The sequence below is a fragment of the Notothenia rossii genome (assembly GCF_949606895.1).
Source record: "Notothenia rossii genome assembly, chromosome: 9".
NCBI classification, from domain to species: Eukaryota; Metazoa; Chordata; class Actinopteri; order Perciformes; family Nototheniidae; genus Notothenia; species Notothenia rossii.
The window spans coordinates 53,511,539-53,524,646 of record NC_136907.1 but is presented as its reverse complement, the minus strand read 5'-3'; the positions used below and the strand labels follow the sequence as shown (position 1 = coordinate 53,524,646).

At 38.4% G+C, this 13,108-nt stretch overlaps 1 protein-coding gene across 4 annotated transcripts in view; it reads right to left on the bottom strand.

Moving 5' to 3' along the window:
• The window catches only part of tnk2b (tyrosine kinase, non-receptor, 2b), an 88,628-nt gene extending 75,994 nt beyond the window's left edge, over positions 1–12,634 (bottom strand). For all 4 annotated transcript variants that reach the window (XM_079648491.1, XM_079648494.1, XM_079648496.1 and 1 more), the window contains exon 1: positions 12,413–12,634. The gene's annotated coding sequence lies outside the window, so the exon portion shown is untranslated. The remainder of the gene's footprint in view (positions 1–12,412) is intronic.
• Between the last annotated feature and the right edge of the window lie 474 nt (positions 12,635–13,108).

The window sequence follows — 13,108 nt, the reverse complement described above, 5'->3', positions numbered from 1 at the left end:
TTTCATAACGATTGTGTCTACGGTAAAAAGAGATGAACTAACAGGGGCCAGGCCTACTGTCTCTGAGGACAAAGCAGAGGAAGACGAGACACTATGAAAAGTGAGAGGAGGGAAACATAATCTTCTCTCTACAACAGGGCAGACAGCACATTTCTCTCTTTTGCTCCATGTCTCACACCCACAGATGTAGTCTATAGTATGTGTGAGTAACATAATGGAAGGAAAAGGAGAATAAATCACAATGTAACATCGTAAAAGGTGGGGTAGGTAAGTTTGAGAAACCGGCTCGAGATACACTTTTTGTTATATTCCATGGAATGCTCTTAACATCCCGATAGCAATAAATATCTTAAGTGCTTTGACAAAAAATCCATAGAAAATGTCATCTGTGGAAGCCGTAGTACTGTAAAAAGCACAACCAATAATTTTAGCCAGCCCGGCTAAAATAACTGGATGGCCTACCTGCCTGTCAGCCTTCCATCTGTGCACAAACTTATCTCGTGCCCTCATTGGTCATGTGCGCGTTCGTGTGTGTTACTCGAGCTGGTTTCTCCAAAATTACCTACCCCACCTTTAACTTACTTTCAGTCGCACACGTCTACCATTACAGTGGTTCATTTATGGTATGATGAATGAAGGGGGAATCAACTTTATTAGTTTGTTGTAACTAGGGGTGCACCGAATGGGAAATTCTTGGCCAAAACCGATACCGAAAATATGAAACAGTTGGCCGAAAACCGAATGCCAAAAAGCCGAAAATGATTAATAGAAATATATAGATATAGAAATATATATATATATATATATATATATATATATATATATATATATAGAAATATATATATATATAGAAATATATATATATAATGTATATTTTTTTACCAATGTTGTTCAGCTACCTGATTATGGAAAAAGACATGATTATGGCAAAACTTAAATAATAATCACTATTATGGGTCCATAAAACATTTATTCAGCACTTTTGAATGCATACAGTACATTAATTCCAAGTCAAGTGCATTTTCTTTTCTCTGTAGGATAACTACAACAAAAGTGCATTCAGAACAAAGCCAAGGTGCTTTAAAACTACATAAACATCTAGGCCAGTAGGCCTACAATAAAATAGTGTAAATAAAGACTGTAACAGCCAGGCCTTCAACAACAACAAATGCACCTATAAGTTTGGTAACCTAACGTGTTGTTGTGATGACGTAATCAAAACGCGGCGACAAGCACGGCGCGCAACCATGCTGGTTATGGCTGGAAAGGATCCGTCTCGTGTAAAACTCTCGCGAGAGTTTACAAGTCACGTGGCTGAATGTTTACGTTTGGCAGGCAGCCTTTCAGTTACGACCGTTAACATCAGTGGGCCACAGCAAATTATGGTAACTATCTATTGATTATGTCAATGACAGGGAGTGTGATTGTTGAAATAGGGTGTTAGCGGTCTTGCTGTTCAAAGAAGAATGACAACACTGTAGATCACCAACACTATGGTTTATTTTTTATTCACAGGCAAGTCAACGTTGTCGCAGTAAAAGTCCCAAGATAGCTCCTGGTGCAATAAAATGTTCCCTTTCAGTGTTTCACTATTATGTCTGATGTTTCTCTATTAATATTGCTTCTGCATTAATGTGTAGGCCTATGTTGCATGTTACTGCTGTAGGTGTGTTTCCGAGCCGCTCCGATTACAACGAGAGTTACAACGAGAACGTGACGTCATATTTACACTAGACGGATCCTTTCTAGCCATAACCGACCATGCTCGCGGCTGGCTCACAGCCAACATGTCTGCCGCTGGGAGATATTTAAAAATATCAGAGAGAGAGGCGCGGATTGCGATTTGTAAAACGTGTTCAGCTGACATTTGTCGAGGGGGTGGAACTGCAAAGACTTTCACCACTTCGGGATTACTCCACCACTTGAAATCAAAACACCCGGACAAATATGCGGAGTATGATCAACGTAACCCTGTTCTCTGACATTCGGTGAAAGCCGAAAGGGCCTTTTTAACCATTTTCGGCCGATAATTTTCGGTGGCCGAATATTCGGTGCATCCCTAGTTGTAACTATATCGGACTGGCAGAAAATAACTTACCTTCATAGTATTTTTTCCTACTGTCAACAAACCCCAAAAATACACAGTGTAAACATCTCTATCCCACTTCTGGTAAGAGATACCCATTTCTTGAACATAAGGAAGCTGTTGTTTTTCTATCAAATGTAATATAAACATGAGTAAATAGTGCATTTGTTTAGAACTATTTTTAGCCACAGATTTATACAGGTGTGGTCCTCCGGTGAGTGTTTACGGCCAAAGACAGTGTATACGAGATATCCATAAAATAAACTACCTTCCTCGTGATAATCATAACGAAGGAACATGTCAACAGTGTGGCTCAATGATTGTTTTTTAAATGTTTTTGGCACAGATGAGTAAGCAATACAAGCTAATGGTAAAATCGGATACAACATCCTCTTTATCAAGAATGAGATTAATGTACAAGACTAGGGCTGAACGATTAATCGATTTTAAATCGAAATAATGCGATTATCAATTTTTTACAAGATGTTCTTCTTGTGTGTCAGTCATCCACACCAATCAGAAGTGCTGTGCTCCACATGTACCAGCCATTGTTAACCAATCAGAAGTGGCCCATGATAATAGGTGATAGACAGATTGATCCAATCACCTGCCAAGTATTTTTGAAAGTGCCTGCCCTTTCCAAATGGCTTCCAATGGAGCTTTCCTAGAGTCAGGTTAGTAATGCTCCATCACATGTTGTACATCTATTACAGGGTGAATCTTAAACTGAAGCTTGACTTTAAAGCAACCCAACGGAAGTTTCATGTAAGTTTAGTTCTTTCACTCGTAGCTCCGTCTGCGGGGGTGCTAGAGAAAGGGGCATGTTTATGCGACCTTCCTAGCCGGTGATATGGCCGCATTTTACAATAAACCTCCGTTGGGTCGCTTAAAAACAAATATCGCAAATCGCAATATCTGTCAGAAAAATCGCAATTAGATTATTTGCCCAAATCGTGCAGCCCTAATAGAGACCATGTTTTTTTAATCTAAAATGAGTCAAATGGCTTAATGTCTTTAAATGTAATAGTTCACATTCTGCTCGTTGGCACGCTTACACCATCACCCCACACTGACATTCTTAATTATTGACTTGGAGTTGATGAAGAGTTCTCCTCCGGCCGGAAGGTGTTGAAACACTGTGACATCCTGTTGGGGAGTTGGCACAGCGTCTGTGTTTCTAACTGCTCGCTGGGCATCATGCCAGTATTAACAGACAGCTTCCTCTCAATCCATATTGCATCATGTCCAATCAACCGTTATCCGACTGCCTCGGGCCAGTATTTATACTTTTGATGAGAACAGCTTTAAATATCTGCATTTTAACAAGACAGAAGTATCTTCTTTCTTTCACTTTCAAAGGAATTATAATTATCCCACCATGTGTTGACATGAGGAGGAAGCACAGCCTTACAATGACACAGGAGTTATGGCTTAGAATTCAGCTCCTTCTAATCATTTTCACTCTATATGTGGTCGGAGATTGATGCAGTCTCTTTTTCACAGCTTCCTCCTCCTGAAACTGTGAATATCTTTCCCAATGCCTGTTGGTCATCAACAAACTGTGTGACGTCATCCCTAAAATACAAGTAAAACAAGGAAAACACATCCTTTAGAAGGGTAAAAACAAATACTTAAATGTAACAGCTGTTGTGTGGTTTGCAGCAGTCCACAGTTATGGTATGGGAAAATTGCTTTATTTGTTTTTATTTGCTTACACTAAATCACTCGAGACATCTTGATTAATTTACCTGGAAATGCATTTAATTTGTACCATCATCTTTCCTTATAATGTGTCTTTTTGTTTAATATATTTTACCGATTTCCAACCAATGTTTAGACTGATTAAATGAATGTTCTCGGACCATTTAGTTAGATTAGTTAAGGGTACTTGGTTATAAAGATATCTTGCGCTCTATTTTAAATCATTAGATTACATTAGGTTATTGGGGTGTCCAAATCCCAAATCTCGGCTTATTGGCTGTACTTGAATGTTTGGGGAATCAAATAAATGTAACTGATTTGAATTATGAAATGATTTAATATTAACAAAATATACTACAGCTTACTCTATCTGATGCTGAACGAGTGTGCTACCTCAAATTACCCAAACTAGCAATCTATTTAACTGTTGTTATTTTTTTGTAATCTTAAAATCGGTATCAGTCACGCAAATGTCCGTCCGTCACTAAATCCATTTTTTAGTGAGGAGAGCATGACAGTCAATGTGTTTAACAGCATTATGTCATATGACTGTCAGCCTCATCCTACTAGTTGGTCACTAATGGAACATCCTGCGAGTAATTAGATCAGGGCCGGCTTCTGACTTTAGAACAGCAAAAGAAAAAGAATAAATTGTAAAATAATACAATAGCAAACCATTAACTTTTATAAAAGATGTATGTTACGTGGCCTGTTCCAGTACAATTTTGAAAAAAAGCATCTTAAGAGTTGGAATTGTAACGTTTTACTCAAAGATGCTTTAACATGTGGTCTGAGCGATATAAAGGATTTACAGGAAGCTGGGAGACACAACATTTGGTTTTCTCAACAATCCGCTCATTCCACAGAGCTCTCTACTATCCATCACTGCCATGATGTGTATTTATGTGAGTACTCACTACAGACCAACAGTGTATCATATTCAGTCAAAGAAAGAGATTGAAAACTGGATTGTATCCACTTCAAACATACTGTGGTCTTAGTGAGACATTTACAAGCTACAGCATGGGAGAACTGGGAGTAGTTATAGCCCAAATCCCAGCCAGAGTTCAATGTAGGAGCAGGAATCTATTGATACACATTGTAAAATGCAACAACGAGTATTTCAAACCCAAACCAGACATCTTGGTTTGTCAGCAGACCTATTGGCTCAGTTGAGACAATGCACAAAACACTAAAGGAAATAGATATTTAAAAAATCCTTTTATTCTTTCTTTTTTCTTTTTTGGAGAACCTAAGTCCAATCAAATGAGGAGGAAACAAGTATTTTAAATCAACATTGCTAAGTTTTAGTTTTAACACGTTGTCTTTTAAAAGGAAGCGTGGAAATTGAATTAAGCTTGGCAGATCTTGAGAAGATAACGTCACACTGCTTCTTTCGACCAGCCGTACAAGCCAGACCAAACGCAACAAGCATGGGGTCCTAGGATGGGAGCTAAGCCAACCCAGCCCGGAACTGATCTGGGTGTGCACTGAAGAAAATGTTTTGTAGTGGCCAAACAGTGGTACTACAACTTCCTTGTCAGTCTGACGACATTTGGGCCCAAACATTTTTGTACATTAACTCACATTGGGAAAGAGAAGTCTGTAAATCAGCCAATACTTTTTTTTTTGTATGAATCAACTAGCCAGCTCGAACGCTTTAATACCCCTTGTGTGAATCATTAGGTCCTAAAAGGTGTCAAATGCGCTAAAAGTTGAATTCCAAGTCATTTTCCAAAAATAACAAGCAAGTACACTTGAATAGCCCCTTATTTAAATCCTAAAAGTTGTAAAATGAGCTAAGTTATACTAATATTTACCATCAACACTGATTTAAAATACATACAAATAGGTGAGTTTTCCCTTAAACTGTAGTGTCATAATGATTGTATCAAACTGAAACCAGTAATAATTAGGGGTGTTGAAATTAATCGTTTCTACGATGCATCGTGGACGTGGACGATTCTGCATCGATGCAGTGAAAGAACATAATCGATTATAGCTTAACGTTGCTTCCTGATTTTCCGGCCGCGGCTTTAAAATAACGTTTTTATTTCTGTTACTTTAATATCAAATCGGTCTGTGACGCAGAGATCAGGGAACAGACGTGACAGCAGCACAGCGACACCAAACAGGTGATGTGCAACAACATTAACATTAACCTTTCTGTTGGTCGCTTGTCAGCAGACCCTTCATGCGATGGCAGAGCGAACAGGTAAAGGCAGGGCCCATAGTGATAGCCCTATAGTTTAAATCTACTACCCACAAATAAAAATATGGATATGGGTTACTATTTAAAAAAAAAATTGTAAATGTATTTAGGAACCTGTTTATGGGATTTAAAAAAATAAATAAATGGATCGTGAAATATACTTGGTCGGCCGTTAATAGACCTGGGCGGCCAAGTATAGTCTATGTGTGGGAAACCCTGGTGTTTAGATAGTTAAGTTTAGTCTAAGTTATCTCAGTGAGTCTCAAAACTGTTTGATCACCATTTATGTAAACAAGTATTTCCGAGGCATACCTTCATATAATCATTATAGTTAGGCTATAAAACAATAAGAGAATACATTAAAAACAGGTATGAAATACTATATGACAGTAAAATAAGAATACAGTTTAAAGGGGGAGTGATTATTAAAATATCCATAAAGAAAAAGTAAATCTGCTTACAGTTCTGTTTCATCTGGGTGTTGAGAGATGTATCCATAGATCTCTTAATGTTGCTCTCAAAGTGCACCAGATTGATGCTTTTAACTTCAATAATTTAAAAACAAATCTTCCCAGGGGAGCATGCCCCCGGACCCCCCTAGGAGGCTGGTCCGCCCCCCACTTATAAAAAATAGCACTTTATCCTTCCTATATGCCGAGAGCTGATTATCGAGCCTCCATTAACAGTCGCGGGTGTAGCTGTATGCGCGTGTGGGGAGTTTTGCAGTAGAACATTTCACTGTAGCCCATAGCTACATTAATGCGAAACCCCACATGTTTGAGCAACCTCTATGAAGCGGCAAGCTACCCCACAGCAACCCCAACAGAAAATCTCTGGCGCCGCCCATGTTAAAGTTTGTGAAGGCAGGAGGAAAAAAGCTTCCGCGATCACCGTGTCCTCTCCATTCCTCCAAACCCCCCCCCCTCACTAAAAATAGAGTGACAGGCTGAGTAACCTGATAGAAACTTTATTATTCACTTAATCACTGATTGAGATATGATGAAGCTAACTTAATCTCCTACAATCATGGGATTTATGTAACAGTAAAACAGAGAATAAGTGTGCACCCACAATGAACATGTACCACATGCAGTATTTTTGTTTTGATATGCTGTTGTAAATACTCCTGTTGATACTCCTGTTGTCAGCTGTGTTCAGACCTCAGACTCAAGTCATGTGTGTGATGCCACATTCAGGACCTTCAGTGTCCTTTTTTTAACAGAAGACCGTTGCTAGAAGCTGCAGCTAGACTGCACAAGTATTAGTTTTTTTGTTTTTGAGGATGGAACAATTTCACACACAGATACTGTATATGCTAGAGTTATACAGTTGATTTATTTTGGTTTATAAATTAATGTCAAGACATTAGGGGTGTAACGGTACACGTACCCGTACCGAAATTATTCGGTACGGGCCCTTCGGTTCGGTACACGTGTGTACCGAAGTGTACCGAACGAATATAACATTAAACGTAAAAAATTGAGAACATGAATAACTTTTTGGAAGTAATCACCAGTGCTGCGTCGCAGCATTCAGAGTAATTTGCTCACATTGGGTTCAACGCGTCATAGAGCGAGCAAGTCATTTCATTGGACGAGAGGCATACTATGAGAGCTGGTCACAGGGATGCGTTCAAATTTAGTTAGTAATTTGAGGAACTGTTGAAATGGCGAATGCAGATAAAGTTGAGCTCGAAAATCCTACAGCATCATTGAAGTCTCCATTTTGGGAACATTTTGGTTTCGCAGTTACGTACAAGGATGACGGACAAAGACAGGTGGACCGAACCAACGCTGTTTGTCGTCATTGTTCAACTAAAATTGGTTACGCGGCTGGCAATACATCAAACTTGCACACTCATTTGAAAAAGCATCACCCGAACGTGAATATCACCGGTACCAAAAGAAAAAAGACTGAAGTGCAAACTCAACTCCCAGTAGCATTTAAGCCTCCACCACTCGCAAAAAGTTCAGACCAGGCCCGGACTGGCCATCGGGAGGACCCGGAGGTTTCCCGGTGGCCTGGCCTGTTAAGTGGCCTGAGGATTTTTTTTTTTGATGTATGTATTCTGAACGCAACGCGTTGTGGGTCTGACTCTGCCTCACAGAGGGTGACTGGCTGTCTACATGATGTGGCCTGCCGACATGGCCACTTTCATACAGATCATACACTAATGCCCTCGATTGGTCTCCTTGTGTCATTCAAGCTCGGGAGGGTGTGTGTATGTGTGGCGCGAGCGAGCGAGAGAGAAAGCGTGCGCACCGGTTAGTTGTATTGTTGTTGTTAGCATCTGGTTGGCGCTAATGGCTATAAAGAGCTGTCAACAAGTTGGAGGAGAGTCCTCTCCTGTCAGACTGAGAGACTGATAACTACAGCTCAGGTGAGGTAAAGGACTCTGAGTGTTTAGATAGTTAACTTAGTCTAAGTTCTCAGTGGGTCTCAAACGGTTTGGTCACCATTTATCTAAACACATATTTCCATTTGAAGGGGGAGTGATTAATAAAATATGCATGAATAATAATTTTTTTTAAATGTTAACTATGTGAAAAAAGGTGATATACACTTTAAAAACTTGTTGAGCTAAAACTAGTCTTTGCTGCTGCCTCAAAGAGGAGCAGGGGGGGAGAGGGGGGAGACGGATGAGGCTGGTTCAGGTGCCCAGACACACTCACAACTATAAATGAACCAAAAACAAATAAATAAACAAGTTTCAATGTTTTTTCATATTGGATATGGTGTGTTATTGGTTATGGCCATGTTCTAATGATTGTATGATTATTTAAATGTATACAGTTCTGTTTCATATGGGTGTAATCTCTTTGTTTCCCCCTCAAAATGCACCAGATTGATGCATTTAAGTCCAACATTTAAATAAAAAAATATTACCGGGGGTGCATGCCCCCAACCCCCCTAGAGGATTTCAGGTCCACCTCCACTTAAAATATGTTCACATGGATAGGTTCCTAAATAGATATAGCAAAAAAAAAAAAAATAGTAACCCATGTCCATAATGTTTATTATGGGGTAGTAGAATTAAAGTTTAGGGCTATCAACACTATGTGCAGCAACGCTGTAAATATTGACAAGTAAATCCAGGAAAATGGCACAAAAGAAAACTGGTAGTGTCCTGGCTGGGTGTATAATTCCCGGCCTGACTTATTGTCCCAGTCCGGCCCTGGTTCAGACCGAGCCAAAGCTATCACAAATGCCAAATATCCTTATGTTGCCATGTTAGCAAAGCGCTACCTGGCTCTATCTGCTACCTCTGTCCCTAGCGAGAGGGTCTTCTCCACAGCAGGAGACATTGTTAGTGCCAGCAGATCTGCCCTTTCGGCAAGCAATGTGGAGAAGTTCATTTTTCTTTAAAAAAACATGAAAATACAATGACAAGCAAGTCATAATGTCAAACTGGCTGCTTAGGTACTAGTACAGTAAAGTTCAAATACAGATTATTTCAGTTCATCGAAATGCTGCACCTTAATTTTTATTTTATTATATTTCGTATTTATTTGAGTGAATATTCACAGTTTAATAATAATTAAAAAACCAAAACTAATAGTTTATGTTTTGTGAGTGCTAGTACAGTAAAGTTCAAATACAGATTATTTCAGTTTATCGAAATGCTGCACCTTAATGTTTATTTTATTTTATTTTGTATTTATTTGAGTGAATACATTATTCACATAAAAAAGAAAAGAAAAAATATTTTATGTTTTGTGATAATTTTTTCTGCTGTACCGGAAACGTACCGAACTGAACCGTGACCTAAAAACCGAGGTACATATTGAACCGAAATGTTTGTGAACCGTTACACCCCTATAAGACATTTATGTTATTGATTTCTGAAGCACTTTCTAAATAATAAAAAGAGAGTTCATATATATTTACTGCATGTTTTCATTGATGAAAAAGAAGCCATGTGCAGTAATATAGAAAATTGAGGTATGGTATGCAATGTTTTCCCTACCATTGTCTTGGAGGGGCGCTGCGCCCCGCCAACTGAGCCCCGCGCTCCCCCTGAAATTCAAGGTGTTTAAAAAAATAATAATTATAATCTTTTTTTTTTTTAATATATACATAGCACCAAATTGCAACTAATCTATATCTGTCACTTTTCACATTGAACATGTGCTCTTTGACTAAATAAACTATACGCTTTCATTTTAAGTTGTGAGTTGTAGTGTTTTTGACCCTAAGAAACACTGATGCATTAATTAATAACAATAATCCACAGCTCCTTTCTCTGCTCCAGAGGATTCAAAAAAAAAATATATCCCAATGTATCCCCCCCCCCCCCCCCCCCCCCCCCCGCTCAGGCAGCACCCCCCCCGAAAGCAGTAAACCTAGGGGAAACACTGGTATGAATCGTGATGCATCGTGATATCGAATCGTTGACAGGATGATCGTAATCGAATCGTGAGACCAGTGAAGATGCACAGCCCTAGTAATAATCATCACTGATTGTCATTGACTGACTGCTTTGAGCTGAATTCAGGACATTTGTATACATTCATTTAAACAAATCACACAAATTGGTGTGCGGGGTAGTGACGACTACCTGATTTGCATTATCAACAAGCTACTGTACTTTACCCTGTCGGGTGACAGTGGGTCAAACTGGTTTTATAGTCAAACACTGCAGCCATTAAAGTGAATTGCACCAATAAAAAATCAGTTATCTGCAAATGGCTTACATAATGCTAAGGATAAAACTATGAGCATTAATCATAGATCTTCAGATAACGAAAGTTGTTATAGTTGGCAAAGTGTACATGATGTAACGTGTGTGTGTGGCAGAGATAAAGAGAATGATAGCATTGTCCAACATAAAGATACAATATTGACAGCAACTGATACCTCCTTATTGTTGTAACTTCTCTAAAAGGTTGAGGGTGTGTCTGCCTGTGTGTGGGTGTGTAGGCAGAAAGTTTGGTTCTGCCACCCTCAGGCCTTATATCTGACACCAGGTGTGTCAGGTGTGTGTGTGGGTGTGAGGAAGCGAGAGGAAGAGACAAAGAGAGATAACGCACAGGAAGTGGAAACAAGAGAAGCCCCTATGAGGCTAAACTGCATATTTTGTACTTCTTAAAAATGTAACACATTTCTTTAATTAAAGGTATTAAATGCATCCTTGGCGATCAGATTCCTTGGATGATAATGTTTGTATAATGCAACGTCACAAAGTTTTAGAATATAAAATACACTGGTTTATATTCAAGTGTTAGAAAAATGTAATCTAATCCTATTCTACTAATTTCATTTCCTCCGGACCTACAAGATTTCTCGTGAGGGAAATCATTCTGAACTAATTGTAAGACTTAATTGTAGTCTTTGCGATTCCCTTTAATTCTTTATAGAGATTATACACGTTGTAATTATCGAAGGAAAACAATTTTTTTTGATGTTCATTTTTTGTAACAACACTGTTAAGTTTCTGTTTGAACAGAGAAATCCTAACAGGTTAGTAGCTACATGACTTTTTCACTCCACCAAACATGTTCAAGCTTTGAATCAAGATATTGTGTAAGTGTCAATGCTAGCTAAATAAAAAGCCAAAAAAGCATAGATGCTTTTTCACCAAAGCAGTCATCACACCCAATGTTTTTGCCCAGTGTTATATCATTTTGAGTGAAGTAATGTCGGGCTGCAGAGGAATCCTAGCCTAAAACGTGTCTACTACTCACTTAACAAAACAAATGTGTTGGTACAGATCCTTTGATAGAAGAAACTCTAAAAAATTATAATTTTGAATAATGATGCATGATTAGTCACCTACATTAACCCAAAAATGTGCCACAAAATGACATCATGACTTTTTCAGTTACATATTGTACCTACTCACACTTTATAGGGTATATATGTTTGCACAAGTGCCAACACATTTGCTTGAATGAATGAGAAATTCAACTCTGTTTTGAATAAACGTATTGTGAATACATTTGAACTGAATCAATAAAAGAAAAGTAAGATTTGGATTGCAGGACTACTTATAACAGCAGAGTATTTTTACAATTGGGTGTTGATACTTGAATTAAAGTATACAATTTGAGTACTTCTTTCACCACTGCATATCAGTAATTCAATCATTATACATATAGAAATCAAATATTTTTGAGTTTTATATTATTTTAACAGTGCAGTCAGTTAGCACAATGTCAACCATGTTATCATCTCACGTTTTCTCGCGACATTTTGTCCAAAAAGGAGATTTTTGAGAACTTTACCCGCTCACCAAAACAAATTCAGCAACCTGCTAGCTTGCTGGGTAAAAAAATAGACGACTCCGACAAGTGGCCAGGAATGAGCATCTTCTGTATTAGTTATAAATCGCAAAACCAACGCGTTAAAACGTATATTATTAATACAAGTGTAGTTATATGTGCTACATACGAATTTCCAGTGAGTGTGCCTACCTGTCAATCTCAGCGACTGTCACTTGCTGTCGCCTGCTGTTCCGGTGTGCTCTGCTACTCCAACAAACAGGCTACAAGTTTACAAGTTCTGACATTTGTAACGCTTTAAATTGCGCAAAAGAGACAAAATAATATTTGCAGCAATCCTTGTTGAATGGTATAACTGTCAGCCCTTTCCGAAAACAAACTGAGTTTGAGCGCTGGCGTCGGTTCTGTGCTGTCTTTGTACAACACAAAGATAGTTTGTTTATCTGAAGATGCATCACTCCAATACGTGAAAACAACCCGACTCTTTTTTGTTCACTTGTTTTAGTTAGTTGTTATATTTTCTGATAGAAACAGCTGGGCATAGCTGAATGTGATGAATATCTGTTTCCGTCTTTGTTTTCTATACTTTATTGCAAGAGTTAATACTTTACATTTCCACTTGCTTAAAAAGCATCCTTTTTGAAATCTTTCATTATAAGAACATATACATGTTATGACAATCTACATTAAAATAGGATTGCATTATTTCCCCTATTTATTAAACCTTTGATTTGTTGTGCCGTTTTTTTTCTGTGTGTATGTTTCTTCTTATTTCATCTTAGACTGTGGTCTTCAATTTGTCCACCACTCTTTATGATGTTATTTGCAGCAGGAAACAGAAGCGAAGTGAGAGCTCTTTAATTCTCTTATATCTCTGGTAAACGTTCA